The 22,166-nt window shown below is 42.4% G+C and overlaps 1 protein-coding gene across 3 annotated transcripts in view; it reads left to right on the top strand.

Annotated features, from left to right (window-relative positions):
* Positions 1–1,199: 1,199 nt before the first annotated feature.
* Positions 1,200–22,166, top strand: part of LOC120399464 (indoleamine 2,3-dioxygenase 1-like) — a 54,588-nt gene continuing 33,621 nt past the window's right edge. For 2 of the 3 annotated variants that reach the window (XM_039527712.1, XM_039527716.1), the window contains exons 1-3: positions 1,200–1,320; positions 2,228–2,315; positions 2,631–2,738. The gene's annotated coding sequence lies outside the window, so the exon portion shown is untranslated. Of the gene's footprint in view, positions 1,321–2,227; positions 2,316–2,630; positions 2,739–18,897; positions 19,057–22,166 lie in introns of those variants that run through there. The other variant, XM_039527714.1, reaches the window with a different exon arrangement.

A 22,166-nucleotide genomic window follows, 5' to 3' on the forward strand; every position in this document is an offset into this window, starting at 1 on the left:
CTGTTAGAACCCTCGGCGGACGTTCCAGTCCCGTTGCCGCCTCTTCCCGACCTGCTCCCTCAGGACCACTGTCGCCTTTGTCATCCTGACCTGTGGTCTCTCCACCGCATGGCTTGGAAGCCGCATGGCTGAACCGTACGGAGCTTCTGTGTTAGGACACCGTAAGGCAGGAAGCCCTCTACTCGGGCCACATATCCGGTAAAGTGGAAATGGTTTTCATGTTGATGTGACCAGCAGCGTGCGCACACCTAATTGGAATCGATATAAGCAATGAATCTCTAAGAACAACAGTTACAAAGGTGAGTAAACGTTTTTCCCTCTGATATTCACCCCTTCTTGTCAACTGTAGGAAATGGGCCACATCCACCCTGATTGAATTGGCTTTGTTAGCACTGACACCCCCCAACCACCCAACTTGGTAAGGCACCTCCCATCTTTTCATGTGCTGTATATTTATACCTGCTTACTATATTTTTCCGCTCTATGCATGTGATGAAGTGGGTTATAGCCCACGAAAGCTTTAACTAATTTATTTAGGCATGTCTCCAAGGTGCCACAAAGACTCCTCGTTGTTGTTTCTGATTTAATTTCATTAGCACGAATAGCTGTTCCAGCGAGAAAATGCTAGTGTACGTGTGTGTGTGTGTGTGTGTGTGTGTGTGTGTTTTGAAAATGTACCTAGAGACCGTCTAGCCTGGCAGACGATGTGAAATCTCAGCTGTGTAGGTTTAACTTTCGGCACTGTAAAGAGCGGGGGCACCCATCAAACCTACGGTGACGGAGGGCCGTCTCGGCCCTTCCTGTGGAGACGAGCATGTCTGCATAGTAACCAGGCAGTGAGATAACTCAGTGATGTACGCTGAACTCCTGCAGTGTGTGTGGTCTTTTGCACAATGGCGTGCATCAGTTCCGAACACCGCTGCTCTCACTGCCATGCTGTAGACCTTAACGGAAAATGGCTTAGAAAGCGCTCCCGTCTCTAGCACCCAGCTGGTTTAGCTCCCATTGGGAGCTAGATGTTGCTTAGACCAAAAAGCATATCTTATTTGGCATTTTATACAGGGAAAGGTCACATTCTATTAAATTTCTTTGATATTTTTTACCAAACATAAACGAATCAACAACAAATAATAGCTATGGGAATCCATTTCAGTTTGACTATTTAGCATTAATTCCAGAGCCTGCCTTTTTCTAACACTCTCTTCAGGTAACTCCAGAACTGAAATGGGAGTGCGCTATTTGGGAAAGCGACAAAAAGACTCTTCTATTGTCTTTGACGTCTGGTTCACGCTATCTGCACGTGTTACGCATAAGAAACAGGTACAGGCAATACTATGAGCACATCTGCATGTTTACACTTTTTTAAAATAAATGGCTAAACATGCAAAAGGCAAAGACTCCTTTATCCTCCACTTGTCACTGGCTCTAGCACATCCGGTGCCTTTAAATCTCATCCTCATATGGCCTGAAACGGCAAATCCCGAATGATGGGCCTGGCACCGGGAAACAAACCACATGTGTAAGGCCAATGTTATGGCAGGGGGCAGAAGGGGTCCTCAAAGGCAACCCGCGTTAGGATGTTAAACTACAGCAACCAGGAAATCAAACTCTTCCTCTACAAACAAGAATTCTCTATCTTGTATTACTTACACAAGGGAAAGTACGTCGAGCAAGTCTTGATGCATGCGATATCCCAGAATATTGCAATAGAATTTCAGCGTGGGGTGCCCAGAAGATGTTTCGTCATACACATGTAGTAATATAGTACTATGCGCATATAGTAATGGCCCTGGCTTTGGCATGGAGTTCCATCTCCCGTGATAAACACCCACACTGCGCAGTTCTTTTTTGCAAAGGCAAGACTCAGTGTTCATTAGACCAAGTGTCGCAAAAATAACAGGTTTTGCCAGATACCGCGTCGGTCCTGTACCACTAACGCAATGCAGACGATGGTATTATTTCCTTTAATGCTACCGTGTCTTATAGTTGCCTATCATATTCTATAGCAGCTGTTTCCATTTTATGTACCATTTTTCATCGTGAAGGATCCCAAAGCCCTTTGTGCTTACAGATGTGTAATCTTAGGTAGGGATTTCCACATCCACTGCTGACATGCAGGTGCAGCTATATAATGACGTGCAGGATGGGGAAAGACTGTTAATGTTGTGTCCTACGGAAGCCGCCGGGGGAACGTAGATCAATGTCACATAGGTTTTTACTCTCTTAGAGCCGACGCCCCCGCTCTTACAAAAACATCGTGGGATCTTTAATGATCAGAAGCAGTCAAGAGCAGAGCGTTGAGCCTCTTCAGGGAGGTCAGTATGGATTTTGAAAAGAGCAAAAATGGAGCACGGATTTCTGCCAGGATCCATGTCAGGCCAGAGGGAGCGTTGAAGGGAAGCGGGAGGTGGCTAAGCTTTTCTGCAGTTTACCCAAGCTCCTCTTGGCTTATAACGGTGTCAATTAATCTGTACAGTAACAATGGGCACGTCTGTACCAAAATAGCGCCAGACAACCCTAGCTTCTGACAATTCCTCGCAGTTACTAGAAATGACCGGATGAATCGGCATTCTGAATAATGCAATGGTTCATCTCTCCTGCCACTTACCCTTTCGCTTTGCTCCCACCAGGCACAAAAAGCAAACCGGGTTCCCCAGAGACACGGATGCTCAAAGGGACCGATTTGGCAACAGCAGCGTTACATTTCTCGTACGCACGTCTGCTCTCCGTAAACTCAAGTAGGTTGCACGTGTTAATTGGTTGGGTCTACTGGAAGGCTGAGGAGCTACTTTGTATTTAAAGAGTGAATAATTATAGTCCTAGGAGGAGAGAATTGAACATATATAGGGGCCAGTAGTGAATTGAAGCTGTGAAACAACAGTGCAGAGTTGTAAGCAAATCAATTAATTTTTGGCAAGGTGTGAATTTGTTTTGAAAAGTATGGAAGTGAGGCTTACGTTCATGGTGAGAATGATGTATTCCTACCACTGTTAATGTTTCTATATCCTGTAACAAGAACAGGAAAGCCTACATGATTAGGGAGACTGAATATCACCATAAACTTTTTTCAGATTCCAGACCGTGGACAGCCGTTTGAATGTTAGGTACAAACAGTAACTCCTAGATGCAGTTTCTCTTAGCTTGACGTTCATGAGGTTTAAAAGTCAAAAAGGATTAGGAGCCGGAAGGGCTCTCGTAGTCTGCGGCAGTTCTCCCTCAAACCCTGAAACAGCCTGAGTTCAGGCCTCTGATAATAGAAAAGCATAGTATGAGAAAACGCCACCATTTCTGAGCTGTAACTCTGAGGTTCGACTGTACTTTTAACAAACAACCTCAGTTCCCAAGATTGTTCATAACTGTGAACCAAACATTATGGTTGTTCTTTGACACACATTGCAATGTTCACTTGTAAACCTTTCAAACTGTACTCTGCCGAAGAAAAACGCTGCTTACTCTTTACAGTACTGTGTTAAACCAACTACTTTTTAAAAGGAATTTGTGTGTGTATGGGGGGGCCCGCGTTGGGTCTCTGGGTACGTCTACACTACGGGATTATTCCGAATTTACATCAACCGGTTTAGTAAAACAGATTGTATAAAGTCGAGTGCACGTGGCCACACTAACCACATTAAATCGGTGTTGTGCGTCCACGGTCCGAGGCTAGCGTCAATTTTTCTGGAGCGTTGCACTGTGGGTAGCTATTCCGTAGCTATCCCATAGTTCCCGCAGCCTCCCCCGCCCCTTGGAATTCTGGGTTGAGATCCCAGTGCCTGATGGGGCAAAAATCATTGTCGCGGGTGGTTCTGGGTAAATGTCGTCAGTCATTTCTTCCTCCGGGGAAGCAATGGCAAACAATCATTTAGCGCCCTTTTTGCCTGGATTGCCCTGGCAGACGCCATATCATGGCAACCATGAAGCCTGTTTTGCCTCTTGTCACTGTCACCGTACGTGTACTAGATGCCGCTGACAGAGGCAATTCAGCAGCGCTACACAGCAGCATTCATTTGCTTTTGCATGATAGCAGAGATGGTTATCAGCCATACTGTACCATCTACCATGCCATTGTAAATTGGCAATAAGATGGTTACCAGTCCTTTTGTGCTGCACTATCTGCTGCTGTCATAGGTGCCCCTGGCTGAGATCGGCCAGGGGCGCAAAAGACAAAAGTGGGAATGACTTCCCGAGTCAATCCCTCCTTTACGGTATCTAAAAATAGAATCAGTCCTGCCTAGAATATGGGGCAAGTGTACTAGAGAACCAGTGTATCAGAGAACCAGAGAGCACAACCGCTCTGTGTCAGATCCTGCAGAAATGATGAGCTGTATGCCATTCACAAGGGGTGCCCCTGCAACAACCCCACCTGTTGATTCCCTCCTCCCCCAGCCTTCCCGGGCTACCGTTGCAGTGTTCCCCCCATTTGTGTGATGAAGTAATAAAGAATGCAGGAGTAAGAAACAGTGACTTGTTAGTGAGATAAAATGAGGGGAAGGCAGCCTCCAGCTGCTATGAGAGTCCAGGCAGAACAGAATCTTTTCTTTACACATGAAGGGTGGGGGCTGATGGAGCTCAGCCCCCTGTTGCTATGATGAAGATGGTTACCAGTCGTACTGCACCATCTACCGGGAATGATCAGGAGTTTTTTACCCAGGCGCCCCCGGCCGACCTCACCGGAGGCCAGCCTGGAGCACTCACTGGCTGATGATGAGGACAGATACCAGTCCTTTTGTACTGCACTATCTGCCACAAGGCTGATGATGACGATGGATATCAGCCATATTGTACCATCAGCCACCCATGGCGGGGGGGCGGGGGGGGGCGTGAGCATGCTGCCGTTGACTGCTGCAGCATCGCGTCTATCAGCAGCATTCAGTAGACATAGGGTTACATTTAGAAGAGTCAAGAGGATTTTTTCCCCTTTTACTTCTGCGGGTGGGTGAGGGGGGTAAATTGACGAGCTATGCCCTGAACCACCGCGGACAATGTGTTTGACACTACAGCCATTGGGAGCTCAGCCAAGAATGTAAATGCTTTTCGGAGACTGCAGGAACTGTGGGATAGCTTGAGTCCTCAGTCCCCCCTCCCTCCCTGAGCGTCCATTTGATTCTTTGGCTTTCCGATACGTTTGTCACGCAGCAGCGTGCTGAGTCCCTGCTGTGGCCTCTGGCTGGAGATTTTTAAAAATGCTTTGGAATTTTGTTTTCTGTAACAGAGCTCTGATAGAACAGATTTGCCTGCCCATACAGCGATCACATCCGTACAGGCCACGCTGGAGCTCTTTTTGGATTTTGATTTCGGACCGCATCGCCACCTGTGCTGATCGGAGCTCCACGCTGGGCAAACAGGAAATGATATTCAAAAGTTTGCGGGGCTTTTCCTGTCTACCTGGCCACTGCATCAGAGTTCTGATCTGATTGCTGTCCAGAGCGGTCAGTGGTGCACTGTGGGATACCGCCCGGGGCCAATACCGTCGATTTGCGGCCACACTAACCCTAATCCGATATGGCAATACCGCTATTAGCGCTACTCCTCTCGTTGGGGAGGCGTACAGAAACCAGTTTAAAGAGCCCTTTATATCAATATAAAGGGCCTCTTAGTGTGGACGGGTGTGGCGTTAAATCGGTTTAACGCTCCTAAAACCGGTTTAAACGCGTAGTGTAGACCAGGCCTCTGCTGTTGCCTGATTGCATAACTCCGGCTCCAAATGAGGCGTGTTGTTGGCGGGTCACTTTGTAACTCTAGAACCTCAGAGTTATGAACACCACTGTATTGAAAACTTGGTTACAACTGGGGAAAAGAATGAGTTAGGTTACAGCACCCCAAAAAAGGGTATAAATCTGTCTCCTAATATTGGCTACATTCACCTTTTTGTGTGTAAAGGAGGCCAACGTTCGGTCCGTTTAATTACATAACAGGAATGAAATGTGTGGTGCGATCTCGATGGGGGGTGCTTGTGTGTCTTACTTAGATCTTCTGTTGTCTTCTCTTCTACTAAACATGTTGGAAAAAGTTTGAATAAAACCTGGATTTATTAGCAGAATTTAAAATAATTTAATAGCTTTTTACAAACATCCGTCACTCAGGTTTCACTGCCTCGATGACTGACGTAAGCCACGGACAGCCGGCGAGCTTGTAGGATTATGACAAAGGGGGGACAAAAGTTGGCCGAAGGTTGAATTTCTAATGTAAAATGACCATAGTTGAAAATAGTTCTACGGCCTGAGCCGAAGCACAAGTGTTTTCCAGTCAGAGGTCTTTTAGTCATTCAACATTGAAATAGCTTGTCCGAGTTTTTTGAAGCGGAGGGCAGGGAATATGTTGCACACGTCTTACTTCTGCAGGCAGCATTGCCAGTAGCACCCCTTAGAATAAAACCCAAGCCATTTTGGAGTTAGGAACGGGCAGTCTGAATGTAGACGTGTATACGTGTCAAGATCTTACGAAGAAGCAAAGTAGCTTGTTCAGCCTCCTGGCTTTACATATGAATACATAGGTATCATACAGCAGATTTGGGCCCCTAACTACTGTTTTACAGTTGTGTAACTAGGTAAATTTGACTTACTTACGCCAAAGAGCTTAGTTTGATTTTTGAAATGAAGGAGAGAAAAACCCTATAGAAATGACTCTCCTCTTAGTTCCTCCTTGTAAACAGCTGCCCACATGACATCAGCTGACTGAGCACCCTCCATGTAGACTTCTTTCCCCTACAAAGTCAAGAGCAGTAGCTGTGTGTGTGGACAAATCATGCTCACTCATATCTATAGGTATCGACACACTTGAAGATTGTGGGATTTGTCAGAACTAAAATATTGAAGGACACTCTCCTTGAATCAAAAGACAAATTGGTTAATTTGATTAAAGTAGATCGTTATGCTTGATAGCTGGCAGCAGGGATAGTGAACTTTCTCAAAACGGTGGCGGAGTGCAAATGTGCTACCTAGGACCAAAGGACGTTCTTGAACCATGGGACTAGAGGATGACTTTGTGTAACAACCCTCCTGTATACAATACTATAAAATCCCTCCTAGCCAGAGGCACCAAAATGCTTTGCCTATAAAGGGTTAAGAAGCTCGGGTAACCTGGCTGACACCTGACCCAAAGGACCAATAAGGGGACAAGATACTTTCAAAGCTTGGGCGGGAGGCTTTTGTTTGTGTAGTCTTTGTTTTTGGGTGCGTTCGCTCTTGGGACTAAGAGGGACCGGACATCGATCCCTATTCTCCAACTCTTTCTGCATAAGTCTGTCATATTTCAAACTTGTAAGTAACAGCCAGGCAAGGCGTGTTAGTTTTTCACTTTGTTTTCTCAACTTGTAAATGCAGCAAAGAGTCCTGTGGCACCTTAGACTAACTTTTGCTAGAGGGTTTAACCTCTGTTTGCTGTAACTTTGAACCTAAGGCTAGAGGGGGTTCTTCTGGGCTCTTAACTTTGAGTATGATTACCCTGTAATTTTCTATAATTGATTGTTTGTTTTTTTTCCATCTCTGTAAATTCATCCGGTTCTTAAGACATTTTACTGTTTCTTTTAATAAATTTCTTATTGTTTTAAGATCCAAGGGTTTGGATCTGTGTTCACTAGGACTAATTGGTGAGGGGATTACCAAGCCTTCCCAGAGTAAGGGGTGTAGGGGCTTGGGGGGGATATGTCTCAAGCCTACCCAGGAAAAGGATTGTAAGGGCTTGGGGGGGGGGGCGAGGAACTCCAAGTGGTCCTTTCCCTGTTTAAGCACTTGGTGGTGGCAGAGTATTAAAATCTAACTTAAGTTGGTAGAAATAAGAAAGGCCGTACCAAGTCAGACCAAAGGTCCATCTAGCCCAGTATCTGTCTACAGACAGTGGCCAATGCCAGGTGCCCCAGAGGGAGTGAATCTAACAGGCAATGATCAAGTGATCTCTCTCTCTCTCTCTCCTGCCATCCATCTCCATCCTCTGACGAACAGAGGCTAGGGCCACCATTCTTACCCATCCTGGCTAATAGCCATTTATGGACTTAGCCACCATGAATTTATCCAGTCCCCTTTTAAACATTGTTATAGTCCTAGCCTTCACAACCTCCTCAGGTAAGGAGTTCCACAAGTTGACTGTGCGCTGCATGAAGAAGAACTTCCTTTTATTTGTTTTAAACCTGCTGCCTATTAATTTCATTTGGTGACCCCTAGTTCTTGTATTATGGGAATAAGTAAATAACTTTTCCTTATCCACTTGCTCAACATCACTCATGATTTTATATACCTCTTATCATGTCCCCCCTTAGTCTTCTCTTTTCCAAGCTGAAGAGTCCTAGCCTCTTTAATCTTTCCTTATATGGGACCCTCTCTAAACCCCTAATCATTTTAGTTGCCCTTTTCTGAACCTTTTCTAGTGCTAGAATATCTTTTTTGAGGTGAGGAGACCACATCTGTACACAGTATTCGAGATGTGGGCGTACCATGGATGTATATAAGGGCAATAATATATTCTCAGTCTTATTCTCTATCCCCTTTTTAATGATTCCTAACATCCTGTTTGCTTTTTTGACCGCCTTTGCACACTGCGTGGACACCTTCAGAGAACTATCCACGATGACGCCAAGATCTTTTTCCTGACTCGTTGTAGCTAAATTAGCCCCCATCATGTTGTATGTATAGTTGGGGTTATTTTTTCCAATGTGCATTACTTTACATTTATCCACATTAAACTTCATTTGCCATTTTGTTGCCCAATCACTTAGTTTTGTGAGATCTTTTTGAAGTTCTTCACAATCTGTTTTGGTCTTGATAACTATCTTGAGAAGTTTACTATCTGCAAACTTGGCCACCTCACTGTTTACCCCTTTCTCCAGATCATTTATGAATAAATTGAATAGGATTGGTCCGAGGACTGACCCTGGGGGAACACCACTAGTTACCCCTCTCCATTCTGAGAATTTACCATCAATTCCTACCCTTTGTTCCCTCTCCTTTAACCAGTTCTCAATCCATGAAAGGACCTTCCCTTTTATCCCATGACAGCTTAATTTACGTAAGAGCCTTTGGTGAGGGACCTTGTCAAAGGCTTTCTGGAAATCCAAGTACACTATGTCCACCGGATCCCCCTTGTCCACATGTTTGTTTGACCCCTTCAAAGAATTCTAATAGATTAGTAAGACACAATTTCCCTTTACAGAAACCATGTTGACTATTGCTCAAGAGTTTGTTTTTCTATGTGTCTGACAATTTTATTCTTTACTATTGTTTCAACTAATTTGCCCGGTACCGACGTTAGACTTACCGGTCTGTAATTGCCGGGATCACCCCTAGAGCCCTTTTTAAATATTGGCGTCACATTAGCTAACTTCCAGTCATTGGGTACCGAAGCCGATTTAAAGGACGGGTTACAAACCTTACTTAATAGTTCCGCCACTTCACATTTGAGTTCTTTCAGAACTCTTGGGTGAATGCCATCTGGTCCCGGTGACTTGTTAATTGATAAACTCAACATTAATTCCAAAACCTCCTCTAGTGACACTTCAATCTGTGACAGTTCCTCAGATTTGTCACCTACAAAAGCCAGCTCAGGTTTGGGAATCTCCCTAACATCCTCAGCTGTGAAGACTGAAGCAAAGAATCTTAGGGGGTCTTTCATGCAGGTCCCCACATCTGTACCCTAAAGTTAAGAGTGGGGAGGGAACCTTGACCGTGTAGTCTGCTATTCTTGGGAGGGGATCTATGGGCCTGATCCTCAGCTAGTGTCAATCAGCAAAACTGCATTGATGTCCAGGGGAGTCTGTCAATAAATCTCAGTGGTGGTTCTAGCCTGACACATGTTTGTAATGCAAGGCTCTGAAAGGGACTGTGTGTCAGAGTAGCTGTAACGGGTAGCATTTTGTTGTACCAAAGGGAAATGATCCATATGTGGTGGGAGAGGAGGCGATTCTATTTTGAAAAGACTTGTTGTCTTTTTATTTTGTTTGTATTAGCCATTTAGAAAATTGTAAAAAGTAAAGAAAACATATCACACACAGTGTTACCTCATGGAATGACTAGTTGGGAAAGAGGGTGACAAAAATCAGTCAGAAAAAAAATCTAGTTGATGCGGCAGCAAAATATTTTCTCTCAAACACACGCCTGCCTTTTACTGCTGGTTGGGGAGAAAAATATTTCCTTTTCTCAGTTTTTCTAATATTTTATTGTGTTTGCACAAGTGCTAAGCTTGTTTCCTTGTTTCAAGGATTTAGGGCACAGTAGTCAAAGTTTTAGATTTTTTTTCTCTACATTTTGATTAGGGGTTCAATGGTGGAATTCAGTGACTTTCAAAAGTGTAGCCATTAGAATGTTTTCTATATTATTCTGCTAGTAATGGACTTGCATTGCTGACATGCAGTGAAATTGAATTGCGGTTTTGGTTTAGAACAAGGTGGTTCTTTGTGGGGGGCAGGGCCGGCTCCAGACCCCAGCGCACGCTTGGGGCGGCATTTTGCCGGCAGGGCGGCAGGCGGATCTGGCGGACCTTCCGCAGTCATGCCTGCAGGAGGTCCACCGGAGCCGTGGGACCAGCGGACCCTCCGCAGGCACGTCTGCAAGAGGTCCACCGGAGCCGCGGGACCGGCATGATTGGGGCAGCCAAATTCCTAGAGCCGTCCCTGGGGTGGGGGAACAAGTATAGAGTTTTGTTACTGGGGACTCCTGTACTAGTCTCTTCTTGGAAAAAGTTTGTATCGTTTCCTTCCAGAAAAGAAAGGGAAAAACTGCAGACCATAGTAGACCATTTTTATTATGAAAGCAGGAGCAAGAACAAGAAAATGTAATAAATGCTGTCCGCTACAATTTAACGTGAACTAAAAGCCCTTACTTTCAATGGATGCGTCTAAGTTTTAGTAACTCCCATAAGTAAATGACAACATCTGTCCAAAAAAGTTGACTAAAGCACGACTGACTTAAGAGAATTTGACTCACTGCCTGTGAGGTTGCACCCCCATAATGCTTTACTTGGCATATTTCTATACCGTATGTCATATTCACACTCATAAAAATGATTCAACAGTTATGATTGGATGAATATTATGCCTGGAATACCTAGCATAAAACATATTGTTACAGTCAGCTCTGCGTGTTTATTGTTGTACTTACGTGCTTCCTACAGCATAGCGTGATTAGGTTAGTCAGGTAATTGTTACAAGGCAGATGTGGTCAAGTACTCCCAAAGTATTTAGATATAACGCTCATATGTTATGCTTAACTGCAATGGACTTTAAACATTTCCAGGACACCTCAGATGTGGCTTGGCATCTCCCAAACTAACATGTAAACGATGGCGTTGTCTATGAACGATTCAGCTTTTTGCAGGCCACGCGACTTGCCCAGATGGGTAGACACTCCGTCTTGCGGCTGTGACGTTGCACAAAAGAGAATATAAAAGGCCCTATAAACCCCCATTTGGTCTTCAGCTGGCTCAGAAGATCAGCGTCTCTTTGGGGTGCAGAGGCTGAAAGAAACTGGAACAAGGGACAGTAACTACAGGGGTTGCTGGACCCACCCTAGGAAGGAGTCACTACTTTTAGATGTTGACTAATAGCTTATTTGTAAGTAATTAAAGCTTTTGTTCTGAAGGTGAGATTTACAGTAGGAGACATTAGACCGAACGTCTACACAGCTTGGTAATTGAGTGTTTGCAGGTAAGCTGCCTTAAAAACAAAATCAATTTAACCCAGAGCGCGTAATTGTCCACCCTCTATATCAACATTACTTTGATGGAACCAATTTTCTCTAATACTGCTCCCCCAGGAATGTACAGAAATGCTTCTGAAAGAAGCTGAGTATGAGTATTTAACAAACGGTTTTAGCTAAACCCCAGGGTGCTAGAGCCAGGAGCACTTTCTAAGCTGTTTTTTTCATTGTCTGCAGCTTTTGGAGGTGTGTGGGGTTCAGACCTGGATCTCTGTTTGTAGCAGGTGCAACAAGACAGGGTACTAAAGTCCCAAACTTCCAAGGAAAATGGGCTCCAAGGTAGTCTCACTACATCTGGTGGTAGTCCCAAGGGGGGTGTGGGGGAAAGATGTCTGTAACCCAACTTGTCACAGTGCCTACCCTGACAACTGCTTTCCCTTAGATCGTGAGCCGGAATGGAACTTTTTGTTAAAGTACACATAATCCATGAAGTAAAATATTGGGACTTGGTAAAGGTGTGAGTAGTGCAGAGTTGAAGATATGTTTGTTTATATAGACTTGTGTATGTCCTATGAAATCCGTTCATTACCCACCCTTCACTGTAGAGTCTTTTGAATTTTCCTGTTTGGTGGGGTGGGGGAAGCTTTGACCCTACACAAGACAGTGAGCAAACTCTACACTGCCTTCCTACCCCCATCTTAAAACAGTCGTGCCAGACAGGACTACTACTGAGGTCTACAGTGTGCAGAAAAACTTGGTCAGTAATCCTAGCGGCCAAACATCTGGTTACTTACACACCAGGGAAAATGCTCAGAAAAATCATGTAAGAGGCTGCTCCCCTTCCCCAACTTGATCATTCCAGTGTTAGGTAGTAAACTGGAAACCTGTAGGAGTGAGGATAGGGTGGAGTTGTGAATTAGCAGAGACTCCTCTCCCCCTCCATGAATGGGTGAGTTCAACCCTACAGTTGTCTCTAGTGATACTGAGCCGGGGGAAAGTCTGGCGCATCTGTCTATCGCTTAATGAAGAAAAAAGTGAAAAGTCACTGACCCGTCTGCTTCTTGAAAACGTGGCTTGTGAAAGAGAGAAATACACCTTCCCCCCGTCCCCCCCATGCCTCAGTTATCCCTGATGTAATCCATTTGCGCTTCCTTCCCCCTCCTGTATACCGCCGGTATGCAACAGCCAGTATCTCCAAGCTCCTTGGGCTGTGGGATACTTGGTTGTATGCTAAGGAGGGCCAGAACAGTTTGAAGACTGCCTGTCCCCCAAAGTTGTCTTGTAAATACTAATGCTGTTTTGGGCTTTACTGTCATATGTGTTGAGGAAGTCAAAAGAAGGCACATCACTCAGTGTAATTTCTTTTCCGCAAGGCTCAGCGAACTAGGTATGGAGGTGTTTCTTCAGGTGTCTTTTGAAACTGATGTTTTTACAATTCAGTGCAACTAGCTCAAGTGCTTTAGCAAGGTCTGTGGAACTCCAATTGTTGACCATTACGTTAGATTCCACTTATTAAACTAGATAGGATGTGAAATGTGGCCAGAAAAGATTTTATTAGGTGGGAATAGCTGTAATGGGGCCACAGTGGTAGATAAAGGAATGTGAATAGAAAAAATGTTTCAGCACACTGCCCGTCAATTAATCCAGACCACACTCATGGAATTTTCTTGGTCAGCAGACCAGTATTACTAAATAACAGCAGCAGTGCACTGAAATCTGCCTCTTCCTCAGCGTTTAACTAACTGCCACTTGTATAAGGTATGCTTGGCAAACATTTCCTTGGAGCAGCTTTACAACCATTTTTTCTGTGCTCCAGCTCCGCTACTGGCTCCATCAGGCTGCTTTTTTGCTCAGATTTACTTGAACTAATCTACATAACATTAGTTTACACATGAGCTTTGAGACAGGACTCAGTTCTGCAGAAGTAACAGTCATATACAGAGATGTACATTTTTCTGGGTAAAGTAAGATGATTACCATCCAAAGATGAGTATGGTAATCACATGTGTACATACTATAGGTACTGTGGAAGCCAGTAAATAATTAACAAGGTTTTGAAGAGATCTTAATGAATGTTAGTTAGCATGAGTTAGGTTAACTGTGACCCTGGTGACGTGAGGAAGCAAGATAATGTAAGACAGAGTGAATTGTGTGAAAGTTATTACGACCTTGCAATATGCAGTCTTGTTTTTCTAGTGAGATAGCAGAAAAGCTTATGTATAAACAAAATGTATTTGTTGCTTTTTACTGTCTGTATTATTGCTAGAAATTGTCTGAAACAACGGTATAAAGGCTTGATGTAATTGTTTACCAGTTGAGAGACCTGTCCAGGACCCTGTGTCCTATGGCACTCTCTCCCTCCATTGTAATTACTGGAGAAATAATAAAGTATTTAATTTTGCTGCACCCAAACAAAAAGCGAGAACAAGTTTTTCTTCGACAGTACTGAAGATTTCACATATCTTTACCATAATCACTCACTATCCAAATTTTTATATAGATTTAATATACATAGCTGTCATGCGTGGATGAGTAGATCATGTGCCTTATCTGATCTGAGTATATACTTTAAGCCTCTCAAACAGAGGAACGTTAGAGTGGAGTCACTTACTTGCTATCCTCTGTAAGTGTAAGTCTTAACATGTTTGTTTAGCTTTGTTTAAGCCGGTAACTTAAATCTAGACTTGTTAGTGTAGATGGGATTGGGATTGTTACCTACCTACTTGATATCACAGTAGACAGTGGATGATATCCAATGTCAGATATTTTGTACGAGATAACTGAAGTTGACCCGATAAACAAATCTCAGCTGTCACAAACCACAAAGTACAAGTCAACCACAAAGAGCTTTTTTCCCCCTAAAGCAAAGCATAAGCCAAGTTTGTAATCATCTTCAGTTTAAGTTGTTAATGTTCCTAGAGTGGATCAGTATATTTGGCTGAAGAACATTTTACAAACTGGCCCAGGTTGGATCCAAAGTTACATCTTGTATTAGTTTACACTGACTTCTCAGTAATCTGATTATTGTGTGTGTTTGGATTAGTGAAGCATACATCTATTGGTAGTGAGTTTAGAAAAATCAAGTAGTTAATTTTTTAGATGTCTAGTTTAAATAGACACTACTATTGTGGCTACATTAGGTGAATAAGTACTTGTGATCTTAAACAACTGTGTGTACATTAGTATATATCATGTTCCCTATCTAATCAGAAGATATTACATGATGGGTTTTTTCCAACTCACCACCCTGCTTAACTAAACTAGATGGATTACTCAACTGTAATACACCCCTACATCTTGAGGTTTGTCTCAATTTGTAAAAGTTTACACACTCGACCAACTGTGTCGTATAAGTAGTTTTACATATTTGTGAAACAATTGTATCTTGCTGTCGATCAACTCTACCAACAATGACTCTAGGACAGACAGGTTCTTCAATTGAGCAGCATATGTAGTTGTGATAGATAAACAAGTTAACCAAGTATGTTGTTCAAAACAAACTACATCAACTGATCACAACCAACCAACTTTAACAGCTCCAGTATCAAGCAGTTAGTTTGATCAGCATAACAAAGTGGATCATTATTCAGTTGGTAAGCAAAACTTTAGATTGTTGAATAATACAACCTATGACTGATCTGTGTAAATCATTTTTATGGATCAATGATTTTATTTTAGATAGATGTTATGCCTTGTTTGTTAGGTACATATATGCAGTGCATTAAGCTTTGCCTATTGTTAAAGTATTGAATACATGATTATCTGAGAAGTTGACAAATGTAAGCAAGTTAGTACTGGATAGTTTACAGTGTACAGTCAACTTAGTCTGTTACAGGACCTTGACTTACTGATAGTGACTGAACACTTCAGTATGTCTCTCAGATTTACTAATGATCAGATAGGTATACACACAATTGAGTAGTACAAACTCAAACTCATCTAGATAAGTGTAAATCTGTGTTTTACTGTCAATGTATCTATTTGAAGGGTTTAGAGATACTTTGCACTTAAATGTAATGAACTCGATTCAAGCTTGATGCCAGCACTGATAAACTGTCAGCAATGATTGCACCTATTTGATAGATTAAGTACACAATTAATTGCCGTCTGTAAGCAGTAAGTTTGTTAAATCATAAATTTGAGAGAAGTTTATACGGTTGCCTTGTCAACATAAATCATAATCTCAGAGATTTGATAAACGAGAGAGACAGGATTTATCAGATTGTTCAGGTCATAAAGATTTAGATATTAACAACATCAGTAAACGATTGATATAGATACAGATCCTAACTCTCTTGTAAATTTACAAGAAAGTTCTTGTCTGTTCCGGGAGACTGTAACCCAAACATGAACATAAGAATGGTCTGACCCGGTATGGCCAAAGGTCCATCTAGCCCAGTAGCCTGTCTGACAGGTCCACTCCCTCAGTGGCCAATGCCAGGTGCCCCAAACAGGCAATGATCAAGTGATCTCCCACCTGCCATCCTCTGACAAATTCATGGTGGTTAAGGAATGGTGTCCCTAGCCTCAGCCAGGATGGGTAACAGTGTTAATGGCTAATTGTTTAAGTGACTTAAAAAGAGAACTTGATATAGTCCTAGCCTTCACAACCTCCTCAGGCAAGGAGTTCCACAAGCTGATTGTGCTGCATGAAGACTACTTTCCTTGTATTTAATAGGCAGCAGGTTCAAATTTCATTTGGTGACAACTAGTTCTTGTAAGTAAATCACTCATGACTTTATCCCCATAATACCTCTATCATATGTGGAAAAAGTGGATGGGGGGGGATAACGTTTCCTTATAGTCTCCTCTTTTCCAAGCTGAGGAGTCCTCTTTAGGGGTTTGGAACAGGTCCCATATGAGGTGAGAATCATTTTAGTTGCCATTTTTTGAACCTTTTCTAGTGCCAGTGAAATGACACTCAGAGAGAGACTGATTTGGTTTACTGAACAAGTTTGAGTGTCAATTAAACACACATCACAGGCACAGTTCAGAAAACAAAATAATATGCAACTTACCGTCTACCATTGTGACACCTGATCAAATTGTTGACACTTTAGATTACACAGAAGGATAGATACTTTGATAACATTGTTGGCTGTTTGTCAGAACATCTGATAGGTGTTCCTCAGTAGAACACCTACCAAACCTACAGTAATCTCCAAACGGATGGATGGATGGTCTTTTGTAAGCCCTTTGTTAACAAAGTTCCCCTAGGTAAACAAGGGTTAGTGTTTCAGTAGAACACTATAGTCTGTAACCCAATTATTTACCAACTGGCAATGTACTAAAAAAGATTTTACAAGTGATAGTCTCTTCTTATCGCAGTTAGTAGAGACCTAGAACCTTTGAGGTTAGGTGGATATAATCTCTGTAATAAACTTTGTGTGCTTCTGTCTTGTAGGGTTATTAAAAATTGCAATACCTATTTTCTTAGATAAGATTACAAAACAAATTATTTAGGATTGCATCTCACTAGATTAGGTAGTATTTTCAGTATTGATTTAAAAGTTTAAAGTAACAGGTCAGTGTTAACCTGAGTTCCCTCCTACCTATCTAATGGATGATTACCGTATTTTTCCGTGTATAAGACGCTCCCGTGTATAAGACGCCCCCCACTTTTCTAACCCAAAATTCAGAAATCAATATTTTAAACATAGAACACATTTTTATTTAGTATGGTAATTAGGCAACATTTATATACCAGTACTATGATATTATGCATCACACTTAGCTTTAAGCAAATCACTTTAATAGTGATGATGAAGAAGAAGCAGTGCTGCAATAGAGGCTGAATAGTTTCAAACATATCAGTTTCTTCAACTTCTATTGCATCACTGCTGTCTACTGAGTCACTGTCATATATATATGAGATCATCCTCAGTTCCATCCATGGCATTGCTGATTCCACATTTCTTGAAGGACTTCACAATCACCTTTTGTCTGACGCCATACCATGAGTTTAGAACCCAATTGCTAACCTCAGTAATGGTTGGTTTTTTCACTCTTCCTGTCGGTGTCAAGTTACCACCTGCTTTTTGAATCCATCTACTCCATTCTTCTCTCATCAGGCCTTTAAATGGCTTGTTGATTGAAACATCTAGTGGCTGTAGCTGATCTGTAAGTCCACCAGGAATAACTGCTAGCTGTGTTCGCAAATCCGATGCAACCCTTTTTGTCTTTTCTGTTAAATGTGCTCGGAACTGATCAAAGACAAGTAGAGCTGGCTTCTTTAAAAGCCCTCCAGGTCTTCTGGCCCAAACCTTTGCAAACCAAATGGCCATAATGTCTTCATTCATCCATCCCTTCTCCTGAACTTGCACAATAATACCAGGTGGTATGGTCTCTTTAGGATATGTTTTCCTCTTAAAAATAAGCATAGGAGGCAGTTTATACTGCTGTGCTTTCATGCTGTGCAGATAAAACAAGTGGCCATGAAAAGACACACTAGTACCAATTGCCACTGTTTTGATTCCTTTCACATCAACAGTTCTGTTGGAAGGCACATCAAAATTGAGAGGCACCTCATCCATGTTTCCAATCTGACTTGGTTCAAAATCATATTTTTTCCAAAGTTGTATGACACAGGAGTGAAACTGTTGGATTTTATCCTCATAAACTGGTGGCATTTTCTGTGCTAACTTTGTTCGTGCTCGCATGGCCAACCCTTCTCTCCTCATGAAATTGAAGCACCATTTTGTTTGCAAGTGAAATGAAGATTGTTGATTTTACAGGAAAGGCAGTCTTGCCTGATATTGAATAAGCTTGGTTGACACACAGAAGCCACTCTGGCGCTGCTCCATAATCCAAGTCTTAAGAGGAAAACCAGCAAAATGGCCAAACTTGAAGCAGAGGCTTAAGGCCTTCTTTTTTGGCATCTTAAGAAGTTGATCAGACAGCGGAGAAAACAGGAAGAACATACACTCAGAGCTGCAGAGAGACAGTGGGAGGAGGTCCAAACTATTTCCATGCTCTTTTGCATAACTGATTACATTCAGTTTGAATTTTGTAGAGTAAGACATTCGCTTCTTTATTTTTTTATTTTCCAACATCTTTATGGGCTCAGAATGCTCTGACATTACTGGTCCCTGTCGCATCTGCGCACTGCCTGCGCACTCCACCTCCAATGAGATGTGTTCTAATTGGTTTGTTCAGCATTAGCTGACCTCAGTTAGGCTTGCTCCAATCAGGAGCCTTGTTTGCTATGTGAGACAAGCTACCAGTTTCCCGCCTGATTGGAGGTTAGTGATTGGCAGGGCCAGCTCCAGGCACCAGCTGAGCAAGCTGGTGCTTGGGGCAGCATATTCTATGGGGTGGCATTCCGCCCAATCCTAGGGCAGCAAGGCAATTTTTTTGTTTTTGGTTTGCCACTCAGGCAGTGCTGCAGGTGTCCCCCCCTGACTTTGGCGCTCAGGCCCAGGAAGAGGACGCCAAGGTAGGGGTAGAGGGAACGAGGAGGGCCGGGCACCCCGGCCGCCCGGCCCACGTCCCCAGCCAGCCGACTCCTGCCCTGACAGCCGCCCGCGTCCCCGGCCGCCCGGCCCGCGTCCCCAGCCAGCCGACTCCTGCCCTGGCAGCCGCCCAGCCCCGCGACTCCTGCTCCGCGTCCTGGCCGCCCAGCTCCGGGTCCCCGGCCCCGCTTCGCCGGCTGCCCATCCCGCCGCCAGCCCCGCCCGCCGGCGCCGCCCGGCAGCCCGCCCAGCCGCCGGCGCCGCCCGGCAGCCCGCCCGCCGCCCGGCGCCGCCCGGCGGCCCGCCCCGCTTACCGGTCCGCTTCTTTGGCTGCCCGGCTCCGGGTCCCATCCACGGCTGCCGGGCCCCGCTTCCCCGGTCCCGCCGGATCCAGCCACGTGCAGGCAGCCGGTAAGGGGGCAGGGAGGGGGTGTTGGAGAGAGGGCAGGGGAGTTCAGGGGTGGGGGGGTGGATAGGGGTTGGGGGGGTCAGAAGGCAGGGAACAAAGGGCTTACTTCCTGTGTATAAGACTATACCCTCTATTTTTAGTCTAAGGATTTTAGAAAAAAGTATAGTCTTATACACGGAAAAATATGGTAATCTAATCAATTGCTTAATCTTTGATTAAAGAGGGTTGTTTACCTAAGTAACAGGCGGGAACTCAGGTTAACACTGACCTACCTAGACGATTAAACTTTTTAAAGTTTAGTATTTTCAGTATTGATTAATCTTAGATCCTAAACATAGATGAAAGATTGTAATGTTGATTAAGGTGTTACTAAAGTTTGAGATTCTCTGATCTTAAGGATCTAACTGTGTTAAGGTTTGTGATACAAACCAACACTCATCAAATGGAGTATCTCTCTGATACATAGATAAACTTGTCAGTGTTGTTTAAATCTGTTACAACACTTCCTAGAATCTATTTATATTATACATTGAAAGATTGCATAACACAACTCAGAACATCCTAAACTCTGATTAACTCTAAAAACTTTAGATCTAAACGGTCAACCTTAACATCGATAAGGTTGTCTAGATCGGTTAGTGCACACAAACCTTTGATTGTTTGATTGATTTGATCAAAAACTGTAGAACTTTGATAGTTCATCTAGATGAACTATCAATCGGTTATTGATCAAAATCAAACAATCAAACAGAGTAAACTTGGTTAACGTTGTGGTTGAATCTAGATTAATTTTGATGTGTTAACACTTAGAATCAGATTTACTCAAAAGTTCAACACATTAAGCAGATTTTATCTGATGAACACTACTTGATTCTATCAATCAAAGCACAATCTAAACTCAATAACTTTAACTTAAAACTTTGTTTTGTTGATGGATAGTTACCTGTTACTTAATAAGTTCAATAATTATCCATCTAGATCAACTCTATTTCTTTGACACCATGTTACAGAGAAAAACATGTTAGTGTTGGACGCATCAATAGATTAGAGGAGTTGAACTTTAATCAGATTGAGGTTTGACTACAATCTGAGTTTAGATTTTGGGTTTAGAAAGTATGTCAAGTGTAGAGTTTAAACTCCAACCCAAATGTGTAAACCTTAATCAGTAACTAACTTAATTGTAAAGAAAGATGTGAAGTTAGGTAGCTTAAAGCTAATTCTGGAGTTTTTCTTTTAGATTCAACTAACTAGAATGATATGATGTGTAAAGTTAAGTTTAGGTAGCAATCAAGTTTTAACAAAAATCAAACTAAGTAGTGTACTTTACATGTAGTTACTGTTCCCTGATAGATTTTAGTTGAAACTTTAACAAAACCAAACTTTGATTTTACACTTGATTGTTTACATAAACTTTTGAAAAATCAGATTTTATTAATAGTTAAATTGAAACTTGAGATTCAGTTGAAACAGTTTGACAGGTGAAACACATAGATTTAGTTATTAATTAATATCATGAGTTTTATGTAATTATTGCATCAAAGAGTACGGATGAAACTGAGATCATCTGTTAGAGTTGATCTCTATCAACTAATCAACTAAACACTTTGATTGCATTAATCAGATCAACTAGAATCAACTAATCAAAGTGAAACTTATCTAGGTAAACTCAGAGTTTGGGACCTTATCAGGTCCCAAACTCTGAGATTTCAGTTTCTGAACTTTAAATTATTTTTACAAAAACTCGAACCTAGTTTTATCAAACTTGCATTAAAAGCTGTTTTGGATAGTGTGATAATCACACTCCTCTTCAGATTCGCAATGTGATGATGTATACAGAGTACACAAATTTAGTTTGTCAGCGTTTTTGTATAACTAAATTTGTGTACTCTGATTTTTACAAATTTAAAGTTTACACAAATTACGGTTGTATATCTCAAGATATACAATCAGTTTAGAGTTCGATTTTGGTTCTCTAACTCTAAAACACCACATTAGTTGTGTTTACTCACTTTGCATGAGCAAATTACTGTCAAACTAAGATTAAAAGTGTGTAAACAATTTTAGTAAACTGACAAGAACCCGTTAACTTATAAATTTCAAGGTTTTTTGTCTAATTAGAGAACCATAACTTGAGTAAGAGGGTTGATCATTTTGAATTTGCCTGAAACTGAGACTAGGTGACACATTAGACTCTTTTGTAAACTCATCTATCACATTAGGTATCGCATTCCAGTGTGTACAAAGTAGCCATCAAAACCCCATTGGTGAGTTTTTATACAGTAAAAGGTAGATTTTTTTTAATAGATCAGAGGTAGAGTCATACAGATACTGGTACTGAGTTATTACTAACTGTTTGTACTCACGTTTGAGTTCAAATCAAAACAAGTATGGGTTGAGAACTGTCTAGATCAAAGATTCAAATGCAAACATCAGTAAATCAAATCAGATGTAAGGTAAACTCAAACTCTACCCAATTCTAGTTGTCTTGAATCTATACTCTAGATTCGATTGTATGGTAACAACTTGATCTAAACTTTTACCTCGGATTCATCAGATTTTGCATTGTACTGTACACAATTGTACTAAGGGAACTTAAGATCCTATAGAATTCCATTGAAATTCAAAGAAATGGTGAATACACTGTTTAACTGTGTTTGAAACACTCTAAACTAAATGTATACTCTG

Source organism: Mauremys reevesii, linkage group 2 (genome assembly GCF_016161935.1).
Source record: "Mauremys reevesii isolate NIE-2019 linkage group 2, ASM1616193v1, whole genome shotgun sequence".
Taxonomy (NCBI): Eukaryota; Metazoa; Chordata; order Testudines; family Geoemydidae; genus Mauremys; species Mauremys reevesii.